This window comes from Gorilla gorilla, chromosome 15, assembly GCF_029281585.2.
Source record: "Gorilla gorilla gorilla isolate KB3781 chromosome 15, NHGRI_mGorGor1-v2.1_pri, whole genome shotgun sequence".
NCBI classification, from domain to species: domain Eukaryota; kingdom Metazoa; phylum Chordata; class Mammalia; order Primates; family Hominidae; genus Gorilla; species Gorilla gorilla.
In genome coordinates this window covers 89,274,522-89,301,089 of record NC_073239.2, presented here as the reverse complement: position 1 = coordinate 89,301,089, position 26,568 = coordinate 89,274,522, and the positions used below count along the sequence as shown (strand labels likewise).

General features: G+C 42.7%; 1 protein-coding gene and 1 long non-coding RNA gene across 21 annotated transcripts in view; one reads left to right on the top strand and one right to left on the bottom strand.

Moving 5' to 3' along the window:
- Positions 1–26,568, bottom strand: part of RGS6 (regulator of G protein signaling 6) — a 634,490-nt gene that overhangs the window by 140,862 nt on the left and 467,060 nt on the right. The gene's annotated exons all lie outside the window — the stretch shown is intronic.
- Positions 3,462–19,914, top strand: LOC129526522 (uncharacterized). Its single transcript, XR_008671181.1, has 3 exons — positions 3,462–3,556; positions 7,619–7,746; positions 19,567–19,914. It is a non-coding gene; the product is annotated as an uncharacterized lncRNA (long non-coding RNA).

Genomic DNA, 26,568 nt, shown 5'->3' with positions numbered 1-26,568 from the left:
TAAGATTTTCCCCTTCTGGCCGGCTGCGGTGGCTCACACCTATAATCCCAGCACTTTGGGAAGCCGAGGTGGGTGGGTCATTTGAGGTCAGGAGTTTGAGACCAGCCTGGGCAACATGGTGAAACCCCGTCTCTACTAAAACTACAAAAATTAGCTGGGTGTGGCAATGTGTATCTGTAGTCCCAGCTACTTGGGAGGCTGAGGCATGAGAATTGCCTGAACTCGGGAGGTGGAGGTTGCAGTGAGTCAAGATTGTACCACTACACTCTAGCCTGGGTGACACAGTGAGACTCTGTCTCAAAAAAAAAAAAAAAAAAAAAAAGATTTTCCCCTTCCAATCCATCAATTCTTTCTTTTATGGTTTCTGCCTTTGGTATTATGCTCGCAATATTGCTGAGACTTTTTAAGGGATGTGCTTTCATTAGCTGTTGTTGAATTAATTTATTCATTCATTCAGCAAACACTTACTGAATGTTTCCTGCATGTCAGGCACCGTTCTCAGCACTGTTGCATCTTCTGAAGCATGGAGCCAAACTCAGGATGAAGACAACCATCACTGAAGGGTTTGTAAACTGAAATATGCAGAAACCCCAAACACATTCCACTCTATTGGAAGACCATCTGCACAGGGAAAGTTTTGGTTCTGGGCAGGGATTATAGCATTGCCCCCCCAGAACTCAGATTCCTGGATCTGATGGCATTTTACAATGAATAAAATCCATATAAACAAGATGATGTCCAGAAAATACTAATGCAAATATCCGTGAATGCAAAGGATTAAAATCACACTAAAAAGTATTAATAGTATTTTTTTCCATATCAGCCAAGGAGGAATAATCAGCAATGATATAATTTTTCATTTCATTAGGAAGTTAATACAGATATGATTTATCCTCTGGGAATCTTTTTTACAACCCCTCTGAAACAAAGACTCCCAGCAAGGGAAGAATTATACCTCCTTTAAGAGTTTTCACCAAAAAAGGCCTGAAAGCAACAGAACGGCATCTCAGAATTACTGACCCTTGCCCAGACTTGCATTAATTCCAGAACAGCTGCAATGCCCTCAGTTTGCTGACCCCTGAACTAAAAAAGCCTCTATTTATTTGTTACACTTTACTTCTTTGAATCCTGCATTTTTCTTTTTAAGTGAAACATGTCAAGTTTCCAGAAAACTTAGCCCCAAACTAAGTCCCATGCAAAAACTGCCAAGGACTCAAGCCCACAGCACTTCACACATTCTAGCAAAGACTGGAATAGGACAGAATACTTGGCCTGCCCTTGTGACTCCAGGAGAGGGGATGTGGGCTTCTCTAGGCAGAGTTCCAGGCCCTACCAGGAATAGCCCCAAGCAGGGTGGCAGCCCAAGGAGACTGTCCCACCTCCATTTACTGGAACCACCTCATGCCTGCTATGCTACCTGGATGGCTTCATCCTCTGAGGAAATGCCACCACGAGACTGGAAGCTACATGTAGAGAGGGATGGGTTTGCTTTTGCTTATCACAACCCCAGCCAGGCACTGAATGAATGACTGGATGAGAATGAAGCTTTCAACACTTCTATAATCCCTAGTGTCAGAGCAGGGATCCTGACTTAACGATTTGTATGTAGTAAGTGATTTGGGAATGAATATTTTTTTTTGACTTTTATTTTAGGCTCAGGGGATACATGTGCAGGTTTGTTATATGTATAAATTGCATGTCGTTGAGGTTTGATAGACAAACGATCCCGTCACTCAAGTACTGAGCAAAGGACCTGCTGATAGTTTTTCACCCCTCATCTGCCTCCCACCCTACCCCCTCTAGTAGTCTTCAGTGTCAGTTACTAGCATCTTCGTGTCCACGAGGACCCAATGTTTAGCTCCCACTTATAAGTGAGAACACATAGTATTGAGTTTTCTGCCTCCGCTTTAATTTGCTTAGGATAATGGCCTCCAGCTCCATTCCTGTTGCTGCGAAGAACACGACTTTATCCTTTTCATGGCTGCATAGTATTCCATGGTGTATGTGTACCACATTTTTTTTTACCCAATCCATTGTTGAATGAATACATTATTAACAATTATTTCCATCTCATCTTGTATCTTATAATTAGAGACCAGACATCAGCTTTTGAGGGGAAAAAAGCAGCCCAGGGCCATCAGCATGAGCCTGAGGGCCAGGTAAACATGACATGGGGTGGGGGGACATATGGGTGGAAAACCACAGTCTCCATAAATGGGACAAATTTCTGTCTATTTCACGACTTTGTCTGTGGCTATGTCTGGCACCCATGTTCTCTAAAAAGATTCTTTTCCATCTCATATTCCTCACTATATTCAACACACTGCTAGGGGATGGCCCTCTTCACAAATCCTTTTCTAAACTACCTCCCACGTGACTCAACTCTCTGACTCGCCTGCCGTGTGGCCACCTGTCAGGCCCTTCAACTCTTCATAGTCTTTTTCTTCCTTTGTGGGTTAAAACAATGGAAATTTATTCTCTCCCAGTTCTGAAGGCCAGAAGTCCAAAATCAAAGTGTCGGCAGAGTTGGTTCTTTCTACAGGCTCTGCAAGCGAGTATGCTCCATGCCCTCTCCTGGCTCTGCTGCTGAGCATCCTCAGTGCTCCTTGACTTGCAGATGGGCCCCGGATCTCCGCCTCCATCCTCACTTGGCCTTCCTCTCCCAGTCCTCTTTCTGGGCTTAATAAGCGAGCCCACTTGTGTTTGACCTCCTCTGCCTTCAGAATGGCAAATTCCCCCACATCTGTCACCAGTGTGCTTGGCCCTTTGATGCTCCTCATAATGACACCCACTCTCATGGGGACACACACAAGCTGTGGGCACCCACTCCCCAATCTTGGACAAGGACGAGGGGTGAGGCTGCTCTCCTGAGTATATAGGGCTCTCCCAGTCTCTTGGGCTGGCCTGCTGAACTGGACCTGAGCTTTCCTGGAAAACAAAAAAAGCAAGACTTCTTTCTCTCGCCCACTTGACTCTGCAGCTCCAGTGTGGACTTATTTCTCAGATTTGTTTTCCCCAAGATTGTAGATACTAACAAGAAATTACTAAGCTATCTCACTCTGTTATTATAATAAATGTACTACTTTATATTATTATATATGTTGATTGATATTATAGCATAACTCAGATGTAAAGCTCATATTGCAGTTCTAAGTACATAAGAATTTAATTTTTACATCCCATTTGTATTAGTCCATTTTCATGCTGCTGATAAAGACATACCTAAGACTGGGCAATTTACAAAAGAAAGAGGTTTAATGGACTTACAGTTCCACGTGGCTGGGGAGGCCTCACAATCATGGCAGAAGGCAAGGAGGTGCAAGTCATGTCTTACATAGATGGCAGCAGGCAAAGGGAGAGCTTGTGCAGGGGAACCTCCCCCCATTATGATACCATCATATCTCATGAGGCTTGTTCTGTATCACAAGAACAGCATGGGAAAGACCTGCCCGCATGATTCAATTACCACCCACCAGGTCCCTCCCACAACATGTGGATTTGCGTGTGAACACAGACAAGCCATATCGCCATTTAATCTGTGGAATGATTCTGTGAGGTCAGCGGGGAGCATGATTCCTGCCTTTCAGAAGAGGAAACGGGAGCCCAGTCTTTCTTGCAGCCCACAGCAAGTTACATAGCACAGTGGCCTCCAAGGGAGGAGGAATGGGGAGCTGTACACAGGGTGCAGGCGATAAGGGGTGCAACTGCCCAGGAACAATATACATATCATAAAATACATCAGTGATGAATACTTTCTCCCCTTGGTGCTCCACTGATGCTAGGACTAGAGCCCAGCCGTGCAGTTTCTAAGCCAGTGCTGTCTCCCCTCTACCACGGCCCCTCAAAGTCAAAGCCGAGGTGATTTTAGAAGCTCCTGGAGGAGCACATCCACATATTCAATTCACAGTCAGGAGAAACTAAATCCTTTTTTCTCAAAGGGGTGTGTTAAGTCAGCCTGGGGTGGGGAGGCAGTCCCCAAAGGCATCACGTTAGAGCTGGGAATTCTGAACTTTGGTGATACCACTTCTCTGTTCTGGGTGTAAGACATTTCAATACAGTCTTTGGCTTAGTTTAAAATGTAAATAATTACACTTCTCATAGTTTTGATAACCAGGAAGATCCTACCCCACCCTCACTCTATAATCCCTGCCTCCCAGCCCGTGGCGCCACACCTCATCTCCGTATGGCTCATCACCCCATCCCGCCAGATCACTGCTCTGACTCCAGTCCCATCCCTTCCCCTCACCCCACATTTCTGGTGAAAATTATTCGAACCAATCCATGCTGCTTGCTGTCATTTTCCTGACTTCACAGGGGAAAAGAGATCCTCTCCAAGTTTTAAGACAGATTATCGGTACAAAAAAAAAATCTAACTGCGTCCATCTTTTGGGAGAAACAGTCTGTTGGCTGAAAGCAGAAGTGATCTGGGCATGAACAGGTGTCCTTGCTCGAGGCCGGCGTTCCTTTCTGCCTTATTTTCAATCACGCCTGCGGTGCAGTTCACATTATCACCACGAAGGGGCGCTGTTGCTCTGGAAAGCTACAAGGCTTCTGCAGGCAACTGCCTTCAGTTAAGAAAAACTGCCAGGTTACAGGAATGCGATATTGATTTTTTATTTCTTTTAAATTAATAATCATTGGCGTCCTGAATACTGCTTAATTTCTTATTTGTAGAGGTACAGAGCTGAAGCCTGTTAGATGTCATTTACGGCATTTTCCAGAGGCAAATAATGAGGGCTCAGGGATAACTTGGTCGCAGCTAAATTACTAGTGAAGGTTTTTCATGAGTTTAAAAGTGTTCTTGGACACTCAGGTAATATGAATTAAATAATTAATATGTTAATTGCAGAGGTCCAAAAGATAAAATGGAAAAAAATGAATTCACAGGAAAGAAAAGTTTTAGGTTTATTAAAGGATGGGGGTGGGGGCAGGGTTAGCTGAAGGGAACAGGAATCATACTATACCAGACCTCACAAATTATGCAGCAATGATGACTGGTTATTAAAAAGTGTAATTAAGCCAGAAGTTCCAGAATTTAGGAGACTGTGGATTAGAGGCCTAGATTCCTCAAAGTATCTGCAGCAAATCCTGATTCCCAAATCTCTAGCTTCTCCCAATGTAAAGTGGGTGCTTATATCTTGCCTGCAGACAGTTGGCATTTGGCTAATATTAACTTCAAATATGTAATTTTGGAGACCCTCAAATAGAACAGGTTATAAAAATGTAACACCCTCCTGGCATTATGAGACCCTTGTTAGCCACACGTTTGTGCCAGGAGAGCAGTGCAAAGAAAATTGGAGGCAAGCCTGGGGTTTGAGACTTACTTCTGCCATGAACTTGGTACACTGAGTGAGTCACATATCCAAATTCTTTCTTCTTTCATCTGTAAATTGAAGCTTTTAGCTCAGCTTCCCTCTGAGTCCATTCTGATTCTGACAAACACCTCCCTCCCCGTGTTCGGCCCACATGGCGACAGCCTTCCTGGCTTTCCCATCCACTTCTCTGTCTCACACCCTTAGGGGGGCAGATTGGACCATTTTGCTCTACTTCTCTCCACCTAGAATGTCCTTCTTCCCGTTCCACTGCATTTCTATGTTTTTAAATTCCTACTTCAAGTCTCAGGGCAAAAGCCACCAGCTCTGAGAAGCATTCCCTGATACCACAGAGGCAAAGAGTCTCCCCTCCTTTATGATTTTGCTGCTCTTTACCTATACTTCTCTTCAGCACCTGCCCTTTTCTCTTTTGGGTTATGATGATTTCAGGAGCCTTTTTGCAACAGCCAGGTCTCCAGGGGCATGACTGACATTGATTTATCCATCCCACAGGGTCCAGCTCAGTGGCCAGCACAAAGCAGGAACCAAGGAAATGGCTGATTAACAGTCACATGTGCACGGACACATTGTATTTTGTGCAGAGCATCTGGGCTCGACTTAAACACTGATGTTCAGCCGACAGGATTTGGTTCCTGGTATACCCGCACTGTCTCTCTCCTACAATTCAGGCCGGCACTCTTGGACTCTGAGTCAGACTGCCTGAGTTCAAAGCCTGGCTCTGCCACTTCTCAGCTATGAGAGCTTGGACAAGTTGCTGAACTTCTCTGTGCCTCCACTGCTCACCTATGCAGTGAAGATAATGACAGTATTCTCTTCATACAGCTGCCGTGCAGATAAAATGAGCGAATACTTGTAGACACTTGAAAAAGGACCCAGTGTAAAATAAGCTCTCAAAAAATGCTACTAGCTTTAAATAGTATTTTTACTACTACTAATCAAAAGATAACAACCATGGGACTTCTTGCCAGTTAGCAGTATCCTTCTCTAATGGTAAGAACAAAATATCCCCTTGTGTTTATCCTGGTGCCCATTCATGTCTCTAGTTAGTTTTACTGGCATCCACCGTAGAAGGCTGGGAAACGCATCCAAGGCAGCCCGCTCCCTGGATGGGCTCCAGCTTTGGGTCTTCACAGCAAATCTTAGTTTGGCAAAAGCCTTTAGTGCATGGAAAACAGATTAACTCACTATCATTTCAGTCTGCCACCAGCCATTTGCTAAATTGCACAATTTGATATGGTGTGTGTCCTCCCGGCCCCTCTCAGACCTGCCCAGGCGCCAGCCTTGCCTCTTATCTATATGGTGCTATAGCTGTAATTCATCCGACCACTTGTGACATGCATCCTCTCAGCAGATTTGTCTTTTTATCTGCTGCAATTCAAGGACAGAAGAAAGAAAAAGGAATGAAGAGAGGTGAGAATAAACAACAGGAGAATAAATACATTTCCAGGCACCTTCCATGCAAGGAGTTTCGAGACATTCTCTCTCTAGGTTGGAGCTCAGCAGTGGATGTGCCTCTCTATCCATCATTGGGCCTGCTCAGCCTGTATCTGGCTGTCCTATTGTTTCAGAGAAAACTCCTTTTTCTATCTTTCTGATCCTACTCTAATTTCCTTCTACCTCCTCTTAATCCTATTTCCTGGTAAAGACGTTTATTTTGAAGTGGGCCGGGCATGGTGGCTCATGCCTGTTATCCCAGCACTTTGGGAGGCCAAGATAAGTGGATTGCCTGAGGTCAGGAGTTCGAGACCAGTCTGGCTAGCATGGTGAAACCCCATCTCTACTAAAAATACAAAAATTAGCCAGCTGTAGTGGCAGGTGCCTATTATCCCAGCTACTTGGGAAGCTGAGGCAGGAGGATTGCCTGAACCCGGGAGGTGGAGGTTGCAGTGAGCTGAGATCATGCCATTGTACTCCAGCCTGGGCAACAGAGTGAGATTCAGTCTCAAAAAAAAAAAAAAAAAAGTTTATTTTGAAGTGAGACACTGGCAGTACAGATGATGTGTCTGCTTCATGGTCTTTTCCCATACTACCTAGATCTAGTAAAACGGGCCGTGGCTTTTGGCATGTATGTCCAGGTGGGGACGGGCAGATGGAGGAAAGGTGGGAGAATGATGGAAACAGGGAGAGCCTAACTTGTTTTTCTGTCCCCAAGTGTTCAGATTGCCCCCAAGCTATGCTATAAATCACTGCCACATTAAGCTTAAAGTACAGCCTGAGCTGTCTTGATCAAAAACTTGGGTATAAAAGGATGTGAAATTATGTGGTCCAGTTGCTTCTTGTTACAGATATGGAACCTGGGGACCAGTGGGGCAAAGAAGAATTAACAGCACCTACGTAGCTCTGATTATGTCAAGCACTTCGTCTAAATGTTTGCACAGATGAACTAATTTAAGCCCCAGAACAACTCCGTGAGGTATGTACTGCCATTTTATGCATATTTTGTAGGTGAGGAAACAGAAGTGCAGGCTTGCTAAGTAATGAGCCCAAGGTCATCCGGCTAATGAGTGCGGAACTGGGAGTCAAACCCGGAGCTGGTGGCGGAGTCCATGCGGTTCTCCGAGTCAGGCTGCCTCCTAGCAGTGACCTGTCAATAGAGAGTGCCAGAGGGTCTACGAAGGTTTCTTGTCTCCAAATCCAGCTCCCCACTATCTGGGGGAAAAATAAGAAGGCCCAAATCTTCAGCCTGGCTTTTTACACCTTCCCAGCATAATGCCAAACCCCCTTTCCAGCTCAGCTGCCACCTCCTCCCAAATGCACTTAATTGTCATGGCTGGCTGGCACAGTGAAGGAGTGATGTGTGAATGAATAAATGAAGGACTGAACCCTCCTAGGCTGACTTGGCGGGGGGGCAGTCATCTCCCTATTTGCAGTCATTCAGTTGACAGAGAATATTTGACAATGACCTCACCAACATTTCAATCAATCTTTCTCATTTTTTCATAGCTGAGTGCTTTTCACACAGCTCAGCTGGCAGGGAGCATTGCAGAAACCAGAATGCTGGCGGCACAATTTCATGTCTGCCCTTCATGCAGGTGGCATGCTCAGGGAGTGATGCTGATAAATCCCTGAAGGGTGAAGTTCCACTGCCCTGCCTGTGGTGGCAGCAGCAACGGTGGCAGGGACAGTAATCATAGTAGCAGTCGTGATGCAGTGCTAACATCTACTAAGGCATACCCTGTGCCAGGCCCTGTTCCAAGTGTTTTATACACACCAATCAACCTCTCTAATCCTCACGCCTTGGTTATAGGGGTATATATGCTATTATTAGACTCATGTTGTTGAGACATTGAGAGATTAAGAAACTGGCCCAAAATCACATAACTGGCATCAGAGGTGGTATCTGAACCCAGGCAGTCTGTTGTCAATGCTCATACTCTTAACCACACTCTTTAGAGAGCTCAAAGAGACAGGTTCCTGTTCCTTCCTGAGTTTGACTTCAGGGGATCATTTCCTTGTTTGCAATGGGCAGCTACTGACAGAGGTTATATTAGCACTACAGCCTAAGGTCAGGTGTCTACTGCTACTTCCTGAGAAGGGTTGTGGAGTCCAGCCCAAAGGCCTGAAACTCTAAACAGAGGACTTCAGCTTAATTTTTTTTTCTCTTGGTAGGGGAGGAATCACTTTATAGTTTTAGTTTTAGGTTAACCTAATTAACTGAGAACACTTTGAGAAATTAAAGTTAATACAGTCAACTTACAAATCTGATACTTTATTAGTTTTAGGCTTAATATAAAGTATTGGCATATTTGCAAAACTTTTCTCATTCAGAGCTGAGAGCAGGGGACAAGGAGAAAAGGAGACCCATCTTTATTACCTTTTGCCAGGGCTCAGGGTCCATGAGGGATAGGAACATTCAGATCAATGTTCCTCGAAATTGTGTAATGCATACAGAGCTCTGTTAAACAACAAATTCTCACAGTGCTCTGGTATTTATTTAGATTCTTTTAATTTCAATGCTACAAATGTAAAACTAGGAATAAACTTTTTTTTTTTTTGAGACGGAGTCTCATTCTGTCACCCAGGCTGGGGTGCAGTGGTGCGATCTTGGCTCACTGCAACCTCCGCCTGCTGGGTTCAAGCAATTCTCTTGCCTCAGCCTCCTGAGAAGCTGGGATTACAGGCACGCAACACCCCACCTGTATAATTTTTGTATTTTTAGTAGAGCTGGGGTTTCACCATGTTGGTCAGGCTGGTTTTGAACTCCTGACCTCATGATCTGCCCACCTTGGCCTCCCGAAGTGCTGGGATTACAGACGTGAGCCGTGCCAGATGTAGGAAAAAACTTTTTATGCTTTTAGTTCTTATACAAGTGTACAATCAAATGAATGCACATAAACACAGAGACAGAGAGGAGTAAAATTCAAATCAAGAAGCATTAATTCTTGTGATGGATGTTGCTTTGGTAACACTAATGGCCAACGTTGTGCATGTCAGGTAAAACAATAGGCAGTTACCGGGGGGGTGGAGCCAAGATGGCCGAATAGCAACAGCTCCAGTCTACAGCTCCCAGCATGAGCAACGCAGAAGATGGGTGCTTTGTGCATTTCCAACTGAGGTACCGGGTTCATCTCACTGGGGAGTGCCGGACAGTGGGTGCAGGACAGTGGGTGCAGTGCACCGTGCATGAGCCAAAGCAGGGCGAGGCATCGCCTCACCCAGGAAGCGCAAGGGCTCAGGAAATTCCCTTCCTAGTCAAAGAAAGGTGTGACAGATGGAACCTAGAAAATTGGGTCACTTCCACCCTAATACTGCCCTTTTCCAAAGGGCTTAACAAATGGCACACCAGGAGATTATATCCTACACATGGCTTGGAGAGTCCTACGCCCACGGAGCTTCGCTCATTGCTAGCACAGCAGTCTGAGATCAAACTGCAAGGCGGCAGTGAGGCTGGAGGAGGGGCACCCACCATTGCTCAGGCTTTATGAGGTAAACAAAGTGGCCAGGAAGTTCAAATTGGGTGGAACCCACCACAGCTCAAGGAGGCCTGCCTGCCTCTGCAGGCTCCACCTCTGGGGGCAGGGCACAGACAAACAAAAGGCAGCAGTAACCTCTGCAGACTTAAACGTCCCTGTCTGACAGCTTTGAAGAGAGCAGTGGTTCTCCCAGCACGCAGCTTGAGATCTGAGAATGGGCAGACTGCCCCCTCAAGTGGGTCCCTGACCCCCGAGTAGCCTAACTGGGAGGCACCCCCCCAGTAGGGGCAGACTGACACCTCACACAACCAGGTACTCCCCTGAGACAAAAATTCCAGAGGAACGATCAGGCAGCAGCACTTGCGGTTCACCAATATCCGCTGCTCTGCAGCCACCACTGCTGATACCCAAGTAAACAGGGTCTGGGGTGGACCTCCAGCAAACTCCAACAGACCTGCAGCTGAGGGTCCTGACTGTTAGAAGAAAAACTAACAAACAGAAAGGACATCCACACCAAAAACATCACCATCATCAAAGACCAAAGGTAGATAAAACCACAAAGATGGGGGAAAAAAAGAGCAGAAAAAACGGAAACTCTAAAAATCAGAGCACCTCTCCTCCTCCAAAGGAAAGCAGCTCCTCACCAGCAACGGAACACAGCTGGATGGAGAATGACTTTAACGAGTTGAGAGAAGGAGGCTTCAGAAGATCAAACTACGAGCTAAAGGAGGAAGTTCGAACCAATGGCAAAGAAGTTAAAACCCTTGAAAAAAGGCTAAAAGAATGGCTAACTAGAATAACCAATGCAGAGAAGTCCTTAAAGGACCTGATGGAGCTGAAAACCATGGCATGAGAACTATGTGACGAATGCACAAGCCTCAGTAGTCGATGCGATCAACTGGAAGAAAGGGTATCATCGATGAAAGACGACATGAATGAAATGAAGCAAGAAGAGAAGTTTAGAGAAAAAAGAATAAAAAGAAACAAACAAAGTCTCCAAGAAATACGGGAGTATATGAAAAGCCCAAATCTATGTCTGATTGGTGTACGTGAAAGTGACGGGGAGAATGGAACCAAGTTGGAAAACACTCTGCAGGATATTGTCCAGGAGAACTTCCCCAATCTAGCAAGGCAGGCCAACATTCAAATTCAGGAAATACAGAGAACGCCACAAAGATACTCCTCGAGAAGAGCAACTCCAAGACACATAATTGTCAGATTCACCGAAGTTGAAATGAAGGAAAAAATGTTAAGGGCAGCCAGAGAGAAAGGTCGGGTTACCCACAAAGGGAAGCCCATCAGACTAACAGCTGATCTCTCAGCAGAAACTCTACAAGCCAGAAGAGAGTGGGGACCAATATTCAACATTCTTAAAGAAAAGAATTTTCAACCCAGAATTTCATATCCAGCCAAACTAAGCTTCATAAGTGAAGGAGAAATAAAATACTTTACAGACAAGCAAATGCTGAGAGATTTTGTCACCACCAGGCCTGCCCTAAAAGAGATCCTGAAGGAAGCACTAAACATGGAAAGGAACAACTGGTACCAGCCACTGCAAAAACATGCCAAATTGTAAAGACCATCGAGGCTAGGAAGAAACTGCATCAACCAATGAGCAAAACAACCAGCTAACATCATAATAACAGGATCAAATTCACACATAACAATATTAACCTTAAATGTAAATGGGCTAAATGCTCCAATTAAAAGACACAGACTGGCAAATTGGATAGAGTAAAGACCAAGCAGTGTGCTGTATTCAGGAAACCCATCTCACATGCAGAGACACACATAGGCTCAAAATAAAGGGATGGAGGAAGATCTACCAAGCAAACGGAAAACAAAAAAAGGCAGGGGTTGCAATCCTAGTCTCGGATAAAACAGACTTTAAATCAACAAAGATCAAAAGAGACAAAGAAGGCCATTACATAATGGTAAAGGGGATCAATTCAACAAGAAGAACTAACTATCCTAAATATATATGCACCCAATACTGGAGCAACCAGATTCATAAAGCAAGCCCTTAGTGACCTACAAAGAGATTTAGACTCCCACACAATAATAATGGGAGACTTTAACACCCCACTGTCAACATTAGACAGATCAATGAGACAGAAAGTTAACAAGGATATCCAGGAATTGAACTCAGCTCTGCACCAAGTGGACCTAATAGACATCTACAGAACTCTCCACCCCAAATCAATAGAATATACATTCTTTTCAGCACCACACCACACCTATTTCAAAATTGACCACATAGTTGGAAGTAAAGCACTCCTCAGCAAATGTGAAAGAATAGAAATTATAACAAACTGTCTCTCAGACCACAGTGCAATCAAACTAGAACTCAGGATTAAGCAACTCACTCAAAACCGCTCAACTACATGGAAACTGAACAACCTGCTCCTGAATGACTACTGGGTACACAATGAAATGAAGGCAGAAATAAAGATGTTCTTTGAAACCAACAAGAACAAAGACACAACATACCAGAATCTCTGGGACACATTCAAAGCAGTGTGTAGAGGGAAATTTATAGCACTAAATGCCCACAAGAGAAATCAGGAAAGAGCTAAAATTGACACCCTAACATCACAATTAAAAGAACTAGAGAAGCAAGAGCAAACACATTCAAAAGCTAGCAGAAGGCAAGAAATGACTAAGATCAGAACAGAACTGAAGGAAATAGAGACATAAAAAACCCTTCAAAAAATCAATGAATCCAGGAGCTGGTTTTTTGAAAAGATCAACAAAATTGTTAGACCGCTAGCAAGACTAATAAAGAAGAAAAGAGAGAAGAATCAAATAGACACAATAAAAAATGACAAAGGGGATATCACCACTGATCACAAAGAAATACAAACTACCATCAGAGAATACTATAAATGCCTCTGTGCAAATAAACTAGAAAATCTAGAAGAAATAGATAAATTCCTGGACACATACACCCTCCCAAGACTAAACCAGGATGAAGCTGAATCTCTGAATAGACCAATAACAGGCTCTCAAATTGAGGCAACAATTAATAGCTTACCAACCAAAAAAAAGTCCAGGACCAGATGGATTCACAGCCGAATTCTACCAGAGGTACAAGGAGGAGCTGGTACCATTCCTTCTGAAACTATTCCAATCAATAGAAAAAGAGGGAATCCTCCCTAACTCATTTTATGAGGCCAGCATCATCCTAATACCAAAGCCTGGCAGAGACACAACAAAAAAAGAGAATATTAGAGCAATATCCTTGATGAACACTGATGCAAAAATTCTCAAGAAAATACCGGCAAACCAAATCCACCTGCACATCAAAAAGCTTATCCACCACGATCAGGTGGGCTTCATCCCTGGGATGCAAGGCTGGTTCAACATACGAAAATCAATAAATGTAATCCAGCATATAAACAGAACCAAAGACAAAAACCACATGATTATCTCAATAGATGCAGAAAAGGCCTTTGACAAAATTCAACAACGCTTCATGCTAAAAACTCTCAATAAATTAGGTATTGATGGGATGTATCTCAAAATAATAAGAGCTGTCTATGACAAACCCACAGCCAATATCATACTGAATGGACAAAAACTGGAAGCATTCCCTTTGGAAATGGGCACAAGACAGGGATGCCCTCTCTCACCGCTCCTATTCAACATAGTGTTGGAAGTTCTGGCCAGGGCAATCAGGCAGGAGAAGGAAATAAAGGGTATTCATTTAGGAAAAGAGGAAGTCAAATTGTCCCTGTTTGCAGATGACATGATTGTATATCTAGAAAACCCCATCATCTCAGCTCCAAATCTCCTTAAGCTGATAAGCAACTTCAGCAAAGTCTCAGGATGCAAAATCAATGTGCAAAAATCACAAGCATTCTTATACACCAATAACAGACAAACGAGCCAAATCATGAGTGAACTCCCATTCACAATTGCTTCAAAGGGAATAAAATACCTAGGAATCCAACTTACAAGGGATATGAAGGACCTCTTCAAGGAGAACTACAAACCACTGCTCAATGAAATAAAAGAGGATACAAACAAATGCAAGAACATTCCATGCTCATGGGTAGGAAGAATCAATATTGTGAAAATGGCCATACCACCCAAGGTGATTTATAGATTCAATGCCATCCCCATCAAGCTACCAATGACTTTCTTCACAGAATTGGAAAAAACTACTTTAAAGTTCATATGGAACCATAAAAGAGCCCACATTGCCAAATCAATCCTAAGCCAAAAGAACAAAGCTGGAGGCATCACGCTACCTGACTTCAAACTATACTACAAGGCCACAGTAACCAAAACAGCATGGTACTGGTACCAAAACAGAGATATAGACCAATGGAACAGAACAGAGCCCTCAGAAATAATGCTGCATATCTACAACTATCTGATCTTTGACAAACCTGACAAAAAGAAGAAATGGGGAAAGGATTCCCTATTTAATAAATGGTGCTGGGAAAACTGGCTAGCCATATGTAGAAAGCTGAAACTGGATCCCTCCCCTACACCTTATACAAAAATTAATTCAAGATGGATTAAAGACTTACATGTTAGACCTAAAACCATAAAAACCCTAGAAGAAAACCTAGGCAATACCATTCAGGACATAAGCATGGGCAAGGGCTTCATGTCTATAACACCAAAAGCAATGGCAACAAAAGCCAAAATTGACAAATGGGATCTAATTAAACTAAAGAGCTTCTGCACAGCAAAAGAAACTACCATCAGAGTGAACAGGCAACCTACAGAATGGGAGAAAATTTTTGCAACCTACTCATCTGACAAAGGGCTAATATCCAGAATCTACAATGAACTCAAACAAATTTACAAGAAAAAAAACAAACAACCCCATCAACAAGTGGGTGAAGGATATGAACAGACACTTCTCAAAAGAAGACATTTATGCAGCCAAAGAACACATGAAAAAATGCTCACCATCACTGGCCATCAGAGAAATGCAAATCAAAACCACAGTGAGATACCATCCCACACCAGTTAGAATGGCAATCATTAAAAAGTCAGGAAACAACAGGTGCTGGAGAGGATGTGGAGAAATAGGAATGCTTTTACACTGTTGGTGGGACTGTAAACTAGTTTAACCATTGTGGAAGTCAGTGTGGCGATTCCTCAGGGATCTAGAACTAGAAATACCATTTGACCCAGCCATCCCATTACTGGGTATATACTCAAAGGATTATAAGTCATGCTGCTATAAAGACACATGCACATGTATGTTTATTGTGGCACTATTCACAATAGCAAAGACTTGGAACCAACCCAAATGTCCAACAATGATAGACTGGATTAAGAAAATGTGGCACATATACACCATGGAATACTATGCAGCCATAAAAAAGGATGAGTTCATGTCCTTTGTCGGGACATGGATGAAGCTGGAAACCATCATTCTCAGCAAACTATTGCAAGAACAAAAAACCAAACACTGCATGTTCTCACTCACAGGTGGGAATTGAACAATGAGAACATATGGACACAGGAAGGGGAACATCACACACCGAGGACTGTTGTGGGGTGGGGGGAGAGGGGAGGGATAGCACTGAGAGATATATCTAATGCTAAATGATGAGTTAATGGGTGCAGCACACCAACATGGCACATGTATACATATGTAATAAACCTGCACATTGTGCACATGTACCCTAAAACTTAAAGTATAATAGTAACAAAATTAAAAAAAAATAGGCAGTTGCCACTTTGTAGATCATAAATAAAAGTGATGTTAAAAAAAATTTTAATTGGGAGGTCATTAAGCCGAAGCAATCCCAGCACTTTAAGTTCCTAGGTAAGCAAACCAAAGCCCAATGTGAACAGTAAAATGAAACTAGAGAAGTTACCATCAGAAACCTCCAACTAACCTCTAACTAGGGACTTTCTACTCTAACGAATCAAATATGTTTTCTTTGTCTTACTTCCACGTTCCACCTATTAAAGCTCACTACCCATGCTGCTGGGTAGAGCTCTCTGAACCTTTTCTGGTTCTGGGTGCTGCCCGATTCATGAATCCTTTAATGCTCACATGAACTCTGTTAAAAGTATTGTGTCCAGTGTTTTTCTTTTAACAGTGGCAAAAAGACTAACTTACAGGTTCCATTTTTGTTGACTTGAATCTTTTGACTCTGAACAAGAGGGACCCCTCACTGGAGTCTCTGTTTTTATTATGATTTTTATATAATGTGCTAGTTTTTACAGAAGTAATCCAAGTGTACTCCGACATATATGGCTTAAAAACTTTGATTCATCAGAATAAGTCATTTTGTATTTTACACTCTACTTTCTGCTACAGAATTATTCCCAGTTGTCATGTATTAAGATGGAACCCAAAGAAGACATCATCCAGCAAGATGTCCCAGGTGTCCATGCTACAGGGCATGCGCCGTATGATGACTCCATCCTCCCATCATTTTTATCCTGCCAAATTGCTATAAAACTAGTTCAATAAGCTTGCCACGACTTTAACAGAAATGCATCGATTATCTAATATGCCCTTTTCTGTTCTTTATCATTAGATTGTGACACTTAACATAGTATGTGCCTCTAATGTACTATGCCATTTCCATGATGCCAAATTGATTCAATATCTACTCTAAGAAACTAAACTCTTGGTCTATAAAAAAGTCATTCAACTGTGAACGCTCATGGCAAAGGAGTTTTGCTTTTGTATCTGATGATAGAGTCCCACACAGCACAAAACGAGGACAAGACAGATTTTATCAACCCAATGACAGTCAGATATGCCTTGCAAACATTTAAAGTCAAGTGATGTGATTTTAGACGATGTCTTGGTTACCTACAGGACTGAGAACAAAGGCACTGAAATCTCATGACAGCACTCAGTTATAAGGTGATCATCTAGGGTTTATCTATACATTATTATACTAAACACTGAAAAGATTATCATAAAAAATTTTTAGGTTATCATCAAAAAACACACAATTTGAAAAACTAGTAGAATTTGCAAGTCATCTGAGAACCACCAGGGGTCTGTGGATCTTAGTATAAACAGACTCGAGTTGATCTAAAACTGCTGAGTGCAAGTCAGTCTTCAGAAGATACAGCTTTGCCAACTATGCTGTAACAACAGAAAAGGACTCTTTATCATTTCCTTTAAATAGTAAGTGTTATAAGTGGATAAACAAGCATGAGTCGATTTGTTAAAACTTGATTTAAATACAACTTTTTTGGGAGCATATCCTTCATATAAAGCAAGAGCCAATTACTCTAGCTCTCTCCAGTGGAGCAGAGGGGAAGGCCGCCTGCAATGAGAAAGCAAAGTAAGCCTGGAGGTTTCATAGTTAGCTATACAGTTTCCAATATAGGGCTCCTTCTCATAGTTTGGTCTACCTCCCTATTTAACACAGACTGCAACAAATGTTAGAATAAAAGTAAAACACAAGTCAAGAAAGCAACAGTAGCAACAGTGCTCTTGATCTGTTAAGAGGCCATGAGATGATCCAGCCTTAAAACACAAGTCAAGAAAGCAACAGTAGCAACGGTGCTCTTGATCTGTTGAGAGGCCATGAGATGATCCAGCCATAATAGCAATGAGCTATTTCCCTTGCACTTCAATTACTGGGGGAGGATTTTAATGTCATTGCACTAGAAAGGTCCTGTCATCTGTGTTTCACACAAGATCAGATTCTAACGTAACATTTCCTGACAAAGGGGGCTTTAGAAGCCTCTCCTGGTTTACTGTCTAGAATAACACAGACCTTGAGGGGATTACACGGCAGTTAAAAAATACAGCACTCAACAGCGCTCACAATCACGTTTGACCAAATATCTGAGTACTTAGTGGCAAATGCAGATCTTGGGGTTTCTCAGCCTCCGTAATCACATGAGCCAATTCTTTACATAAATCTCTTTATACACACATACAGACACGTAGCACTCATTAGAAAGACATTAGGAACAGCAATACCATAGGACATCCAGAGGGAAGCAGAGCTTTCCATTGACATCAACCAATAAAGACTCCAAGACGGTTCTCCAAATGACAAGCCTACAAGCAAAGACTATGATGTAGCTATGAGGGTCATGCAGCTCAGCACAGGCAGTGTGGGGCAATGCTGCATGGACACAGAGAGAACGCAGATCCTCCCAGAACTATCATTCTTTTACCACATGAGTTAAAGGTGGTCACCAGCTTTTAAGAGAGGAACACCTAGGGTCTTGGTATTAGAACCTACAATACAATAGGACATGATACATTACAAACCAATGTAATTAATTATGAACAGTATGTAACAACATCAATGTAACTAAAGAAAATTGTACATACAGTTTTCATTACCCAATGTGGCTTTGGTTATTCTCACTGGTTATTTTCATAAAGTCTGAGTTAATGTTACATGGAGATATCTGGACAATGTGGACCAACCTGACTATTGAGATCATGGCTGGATATCCACATGGTGGGCACAACCCAAGCTGCAGCCATGCCCACCCTTCATTCTCCTTACTGAATACGGCTTTAAGGAGGCCGACTTCCCTCTGAGTCCAAAGGTGCCTACTGGTACCTGTAAACACCTTTGTGTGGTGGCTGGTTTGGGAGTTTTGTCCCCCAAATACTAAGATGAACATACCTATACTGTTGCATATCTACTGCAAGTCAATAACAGACATTGCCAAACACAAAGAAAACATAAAATTGCACTCCAGCTCTATAAAGGGAGCTTTCCCATCTTTAGGAGAAATCTGGTAGCTAGTGGCAGAAATTGACACCCACCCCCTGACTTCCAGCCTTTACTCCCTTCATAAACAATTGACGAGCTTTGGGAGCCTCTACACCTCTGTGCAGCTCCAGTTCCTGGGCACCAGAACCTACACACGACTGCCTTTGCCTCAGTTTTCACAGAAGTGTTCAGACATAAGCAAAAAACTGCTTATTTGATGTTTTGCTAAATAGCAGTTTCTTTTTTTTTTTTTTTTTGAGATGGAGTCTCGCTCTGTCACCAGGCTGCAGTGCAGTGGCACGATCTCATCTCACTGCAACCTCTGCCTCCCGGGTTCAAGCAATTCTCCTGCCTCAGCCTCCCAAGTAGCTGGGACTACAGGCATGTGCCACTGCACCCGGCTGATTTTTGTATTTTTAGTAGAGATGGGTTTCACTATGTTGGCCAGGATGGTCTTGATCTCCTGACCTCATGATCCGCCTGCCTCAGCCTCCCAAAGTGCTGGGATTACAGGCATGAGCCACTGTGCCTGGCCCTTATTTCCTCTTTTGTAGCTAAGAGCCTTTCCTCCAGGTGACTGGATAATTTTCTCTAAACATCCTCCTTCCTTCACCCTCTCCCATTTATTGTCTACAGTAACCTTAACATCTGGACGCAGACAGCCCCAGCAATCCTGGAAGAAACCTTGGAAATATGCGGGTCATCTTCTATGAAGTCCACAGCAGCCCTGAGAAACCAATACAGCATTCCAATCTTTAAAAGAAGGTACAAGGGGGTGACCACCATTGAAACTGAAAGCTGATTACATTTCAGGAAATAGAAAATTCAATCCCATCACCAAAGAAGGCCCCTGCCAGGGATTCTTCCAGCAGAGGGGCAGGCAAGGAGACCTAGTGCTAATGTGGAGGTTTGTACTTCCCCAAAAGTCTGGTTGTTGGGAGCTTCAATGAACTTACGTGTGATGACACAAGGCCACATGGGTTAGAGGCAGTCAAAATTTATCCATAAACATATACTTGTATATATACATATATAAAGATTATATATGTCATCATGTCTAAACACTCAACAATCAACCTGGGTAGATGGAATTGCTTTAGAAAGAAGGATGTTAAGGCATATGTGACTGCTCAAGGTGACACTGTTATGGGTGGAGCTACAGTCTGAATCACTTCTGAAAGCAAGTCATTGACTCTTTGCTGTGTTTGATGTCCTTTCAGAAGTTTAAATAATCAAGGAAATGTAGGGGGATAATTATTATTACTTGGTGACCAGTTTGCTTCCCTGCTGACAGGAGACTGCCTAGGCAATTGTTAGGGGACAAGATGGAAATACTGCTGTGAGGTCCTCTCCTCTCTCTTTTCCATGCTACCCTCCAGGCTCTCTCACAAATTACAGGATCACAAAGGAGTGGATTCGGAAGGCAGCAAAGACCCTGCAGGGACACATTCCTGCCACTTTGCTGGTGCCACCCAGCTCCCCCTTTACATTCTTAGTGCAGTGACCAAGTCTCAAGAAGCTGCTGACTCTGTTTTGAAACAATTCTGATTGTCTTTTTTTCCCCTTACACTGATCTTAAAAAGTCTGTTTCCCTGCAACCTTGTCTCATTCAGCTCTGCCCTCCTCAACTTCTTGTGAATCCCTTTAAGTTCTTCTCTTCTCCAGGGTTCCCCCTTCCTCTCACTACTCTTCATCCTGACAGATCTTCCTGGCTCATCACCCTGCTGGGCACTCTCCTAGGGAGAAACTGAGATTTGTCATCGTTCTCTTACAGTGGGTGCCACTACCTAAGCCAGCACTTCTGAGGTGCTCCCGCTATGTCGGGATGCAGGAGGACCCCCACTTCCCTCAATTCAGGCACTCGAATTCCACCTGCTGCAGTAACCATGGTGGCAGCCCTGCCACTCTTTCAGCCTTCATTCTGGCCAATGCTAGGACAAACTAGCTCTGTAAATTGGAAAATTCCAATACCTAACATGTCCTTTAATTTGGTTCATCAGTTGAAATCTTTTGAAATTCTGTCATTTGACCTCTTTGTTGTGCTTGCCCTATGGGGCCACACAGAGAGTCCTGAAGCATGCAGGGCTGCTGGCAGGGACTTGCATCCCGGGGACAGCTCACACCACATAATGGTTGGCAGCAGAGAAGCTGGCATCAGGGGTTTCCCTGGGGTAAAGGGTGGTTCTCAGGATCTGGAATCCGAGGCAGTGCTGGAACAAGGCAGATGGGACATTGGGTTCCGGCTTCATACAGAGCACATTGGACAAACTTCAGCAAACACCTTCCCTCAAGCTTCAGGAAATATTATCCCATCCATCCAGAATTTCCAGCCCTCCCACAGCTTTATAGCCTGAGGCATCTTAAAGGAGCTTCTAAGATCCACAGAACTGATTTTCCTTTCTGACTTTGAAACAGTCATAACCACGACTTTGACCTACACCTCCTATCTTCATTCAAGACCTTCATAGAAACTTGAATAGGAGTGGGTCAAAAAGAAGGGTCCTGTGCCCTTTCCTCCTCATGCCATGCGAGCATCACTAATAAACACTGTGCATGACCGTCCATCCCAGGTCAGGGAAACCTTCTTGGATGGCCGGTGTTTCTCCAGCATATTCATTACCAACCAAACTTTGAGAGGCTCCATCAAATAGCTTCCTGAAATCAAGAAACCTGAGATCTTTAACATTCCTTTTAATTTCAGTAACTTTATTACAGGTTCAATAATGTACTCTTTTGACCCTTTCTGGAAATTAAACATAATTTTCTTTCAGCACTCTCAGGTAAGATTCATTTAGGCCTGCAGATGGGCTTAAAGGAGTTAAGTATTGGCTTATTGTTTTGACCACTTTGGGATTTTTTCTTTTGCTTTCAATATTGTTTATTCCTTACATTATTTTTAATTGAACATAATAATTATACATCTTTATAGGGTATAGAGTGGTATTTTGATAGATACAATGTGTAATGATAAATCACGGTAATTAACACATCCATCACCTCAAAGAGTTTTCATTTCTTTATGTTGGGAACATTCAAAATCTTCTATTCTAGCTATTTGAAAATATACAAAAATTTTTAACTGTAGTCACCCAACAGTGCTATAGAACACTAGAACATATTCCTCCGATCTGGCTATAATTTTGTATCCTTGAACCAACCTCTCCATCTCCTCCCCTCCTACCCTTCTCAGTTTCTAATAACTACAATTGTACTCTCTACTTCCATGAGATCAACTGTTTTTCAGCTTCTGTATGTGAATGAGATCATATGGTATTTGTCTTTCTGTGCCTGGGTTACTTCACTTAACGTAATGTCCTCCAGGCTCGTCCATGTTGCCACGAATGACAGAGTTTTATTTTTAAATGGCTGAATAGTATTCCATTGTATAAATATACCACACTTTCTTTATCCATTCATCTGTCGATGGACACTTAGGTTGATTCCATATCTTAGCGATTGTGAATAGTGCTGTGATAAACATGGGGTGCAGGTATTCCTCTGATATGCTGGTTTCCTTTCCTTTGGATAAATGCCTAGTAATGGGGGCTGGGCATGGTAGCTCTTATCTGTAATCCTAGCACTTTGGGAGGCCAAGGTGGGCAGATGACTTGAGATCAGGGGTTCAAGACCAGCCTGGCTAACATGGCGAAACCCCATCTCAACTAAAAAGATTAGCTGGACGTGGTGGCACACACCTGTAATCCCAGCTACTGGGGAGGTTGAGGCAGGAGAATCACTTGAACCCAGGAGATGGAGGTTGCAGTGAGCCAAGATCATGCCATTGCACTCTAGACTAGGCAACAGAGCAAGACTCCTTCTCAAAAAAAAAAAAAACAAAACCAAAAAAACAAAAAATATAAAACAAAACAATACAGAAACCTAGTAGTAGGATTTCTGGGTTGTATGGTAGTTCTATTTTAGTTTTTTGGAGGAACCGCCATACTATTCTCCATAGTGGCTGTACTAACTTATGTTCCTACCAACACGGTATAAGTGGGGTTTTTTTGCATCCTTGTCAGCATTTGTTATTTTTTGTCTTTTTGATCATAGCCGTTCTAACCGGGGTGAGATAATATCTCACTGTGGTTTTTATTTGCATTTCCCTGATGATGGTGATGTTGAACATTTTTTTCATATACCTCTTGGCCATTTGTATGTTTTCTTTTGAGAAATGTCTGTTTAGATCATTTGCCCAGTTTTTAGTCACAACCCTGTTTATTGTTTTCTTTCCAGTTAGACCATTGTCTTTGATAGGAAAGATAAATGTGAAGTTGCTTTTACTTCATCTGCCTTCTCAACATCAACTACCACAGCCACTCAACCCCTTGAAGCAGGAAGTACTTCTGTGCCTCCTTGCCCTTACTGCTGGATATCTTCTATTTGTTCCTCCAGAAACACTACCTTTCTGTACGCTGCTCTGAGCCCTGAGAGGGATCTTGGATGGAATGGACCAATGGGTCTCTCTTTGCCTTCTGGCTGGGTTCAGCCAAGGGGAGGCAGCACCAGGAGGTGGTGGAGCAGACAGTGGGTCAGCTCCCTTCCTGCCCGATCTCACAGGTTGGCTGGGCTCCACCACTGAGAGCCACCACTTCTGCTATGGGTTCCTTCCCCCCAGATTACTCCCATCAGGTTCCAACTTGCTCCATCTTTTGTCACTTTCCCTGTATCCTACTCACACCTTTTAAAATCTTCTTTTTATTAAAATATCCTCAAATATCTTTAGTGAGCCATCTGTTTCCTCTGAGATCACATCATCTTTCTTGTCACTCCAAATCAAACGGTCTTTTTGCTGTGGTGGCGGCCGACCTCAGGATGTCTGGCAAGACTCCAATCTTTTCTGAGTGTTAGCCTATCTGAATGTTATTCTTTCAGGTTTGGATGCCTTATGTTTCTTTCTCCTTATCTTCCTTGCTTTATTTTAAGCATCTTTTTAAAATTTCAGCTCTTCAGTAAGAGCTGTGTAGTTTTCTAATTTAATTGCACATGTTTCCTTTTTTTTTTTTTCTCAGTAGAAACATTTGGAAATCCCAAACTTGCTAGAGAAACTCAAGTTTGAAAGGGACCTGGGGTCACATGAGAGTTGCCCAGTCCAGCTCTTCTCATTCTTTGCCCTTTCCCTCGGGCAACATCTCACACATATAAAATCATGTTTGACTTTTGGCTCTGTATTTCTATTAACAAAATGGCTGTGATGCCCTCACAAATGACGGAGTGTGTCACAACAGTGAGGCTTGTGAACCACTCACCCAGCTAACTGACAAAGATTCTCCTCTCTGCTTTGAAGCTTTTCAGGAAAACAAGCCAGGCCTGGAAAAGCTTAAAAGAGGCTCAGTCAAAATCATTCCTTAAGAATTGATCCAACATGAAGCACGCAAAAAGAATTTAGTTAACATATTTGTCCGCCCCTACTCCAGGAAACACATTATGGCTTGATTTCACATCAGGGATTTGTGCTCATAAAAGTATTTTAAGGAGGTAGACTTGGGGTAACGATAAGATAGAAAAGACTGAACATAAGATTTATCTAACTTAGCAATGCCTAAAAAAAAATGAAGAATTATAGCATCAAAATAGTGAAACCAGTCAAAATTTTTATCAGCAGCCACCAACCAAGGAAACGGACATAACCTAATGTCACACACTTCCAAAACCAGCAGCCAAGGAAATTCTGCAGAGAAGCAGTGGAGAAAGGCTTGGCCTGGCCTGGCCCTGCCGCCTGGCTCCTCCTCACTCCTCATGCTTGGGAACCTTTCCCGGTAAATCTGGAAAAGACTGAGCTTCTCCTTCTAACCAGGGAAACCTGGATAGGGCTGCTAGGGAGGATCAGAGATAAGAAGGTAGGTGGAGGATGGGCTGTCAGCGACGGAAGTGAATTTATAGTATCATCCCATTTTTATAAAAGTGAGTCTGGCTATCTCTTTAGTCTGCCAGACTTCTACTTATGTATATGCATAGAAAGAATTCAAATATAGAAACAATACTGAACAATTATGAGGCTTATGGTTAGTGAACAGAATCAGCGCAATGTCAAAATAGTGATTTATTTTTTCTTTCTATTAAAATGCAAGTCCCATTATGTGTGAGAATCTTGTCTGTTCCATCGATAGCTTATAGCTCTAGGCTCAGCATCCTGAAGGTGCCTTACACAAAGTATTCTCTAAATAACCACTGGTTGAATGAATGAATGATAATGATCTATAAAAATCAGGAGGTGGGTGACAGAGAAATGAAGGAAGCATTAAAATCATCTTCTTTCATTGCTCGAATTCACTGATACTATATAAAAGTGAACCATTAATTAATAAAAGTATTACAACTCCAATAGCTTTTATAATCTCTTTTGACAAGGCATCTGTAAAAAATCAGTACGTTGAAAATTCTTTTCTTTAAGAATGTTGAATATTGGCCCCCACTCTCTTCTGGCTTAGAGAGTTTCTGCCAAGAGATCAGCTGTTAGTCTGATGGGCTTCCCTTTGTGGGTAACCCGACCTTTCTCTCTGGCTGCCCTTAACATTTTTTCCTTCATTTCAACTTTGGTGAATCAGACAATGATGTGTCTTGGAGTTGCTCTTCTCGAGGAGTATCTTTGTGGCATTCTCTGTATTTCCTGAATTTGAATGCTGGCCTGCCTTGCTAGATTGGGGAAGTTCTCTTGGATAATATCCTGCAGAGTGTTTTCTAACTTGGTTCCATTCTCCCCATCACTTTCAGGTACACCAATTAGATGTAGATTTGGGCTTTTCACATAGTCCCATATTCCTTGAAGGCTTTGTGCATTTCTTTTTATTCTTTTTTCTCTAAACTTCTCTTCATCTTTCATTTCATTCATTTCAAACTAAGCTTCATAAGTGAAGGAGAAATAAAATACTTTACAGACAAGCAAATGCTGAGAGATTTTGTCACCACCAGGCCTGCCCTAAAAGAGCTCCTGAAGGAAGCACTAAACATGGAAAGGAACAACTGGTACCAGCCACTGCAAAAACATGCCAAATTGTAAAGACCACTGATGCTAGGAAGAAACTGCATCAACTAACGAGCAAAATAAACAGCTAACGTCATAATGACAGGATCAAATTCACACATAACAATATTAACCTTAAATGTAAATGGGCTAAATGCTCCAATTAAAAGACACAGACTGGCAAACTGGATAAAGAGTCAAGACCCATCAGTGTGCTGTGTTCAGGAAACCCATCTCACGTGCAGAGACACACATAGGCTCAAAATAAAGGGATGGAGGAAGATCTACCAAGCAAATGGAAAACAAAAAAAGGCAGGGGTTGCAATCCTAGTCTCGGATAAAACAGACTTTAAATCAACAAAGATCAAAAGAGACAAAGAAGGCCATTACATAATGGTAAAGGGGATCAATTCAACAAGAAGAACTAACTATCCTAAATATATATGCACCCAATACTGGAGCAACCAGATTCATAAAGCAAGCCCTTAGTGACCTACAAAGAGATTTAGACTCCCACACAATAATAATGGGAGACTTTAACACCCCGCTGTCAACATTAGACAGATCAATGAGACAGAAAGTTAACAAGGATATCCAGGAATTGAACTCAGCTCTGCACCAAGCGGACCTAATAGACATCTACAGAACTCTCCACCCCAAATCAACAGAATATACAT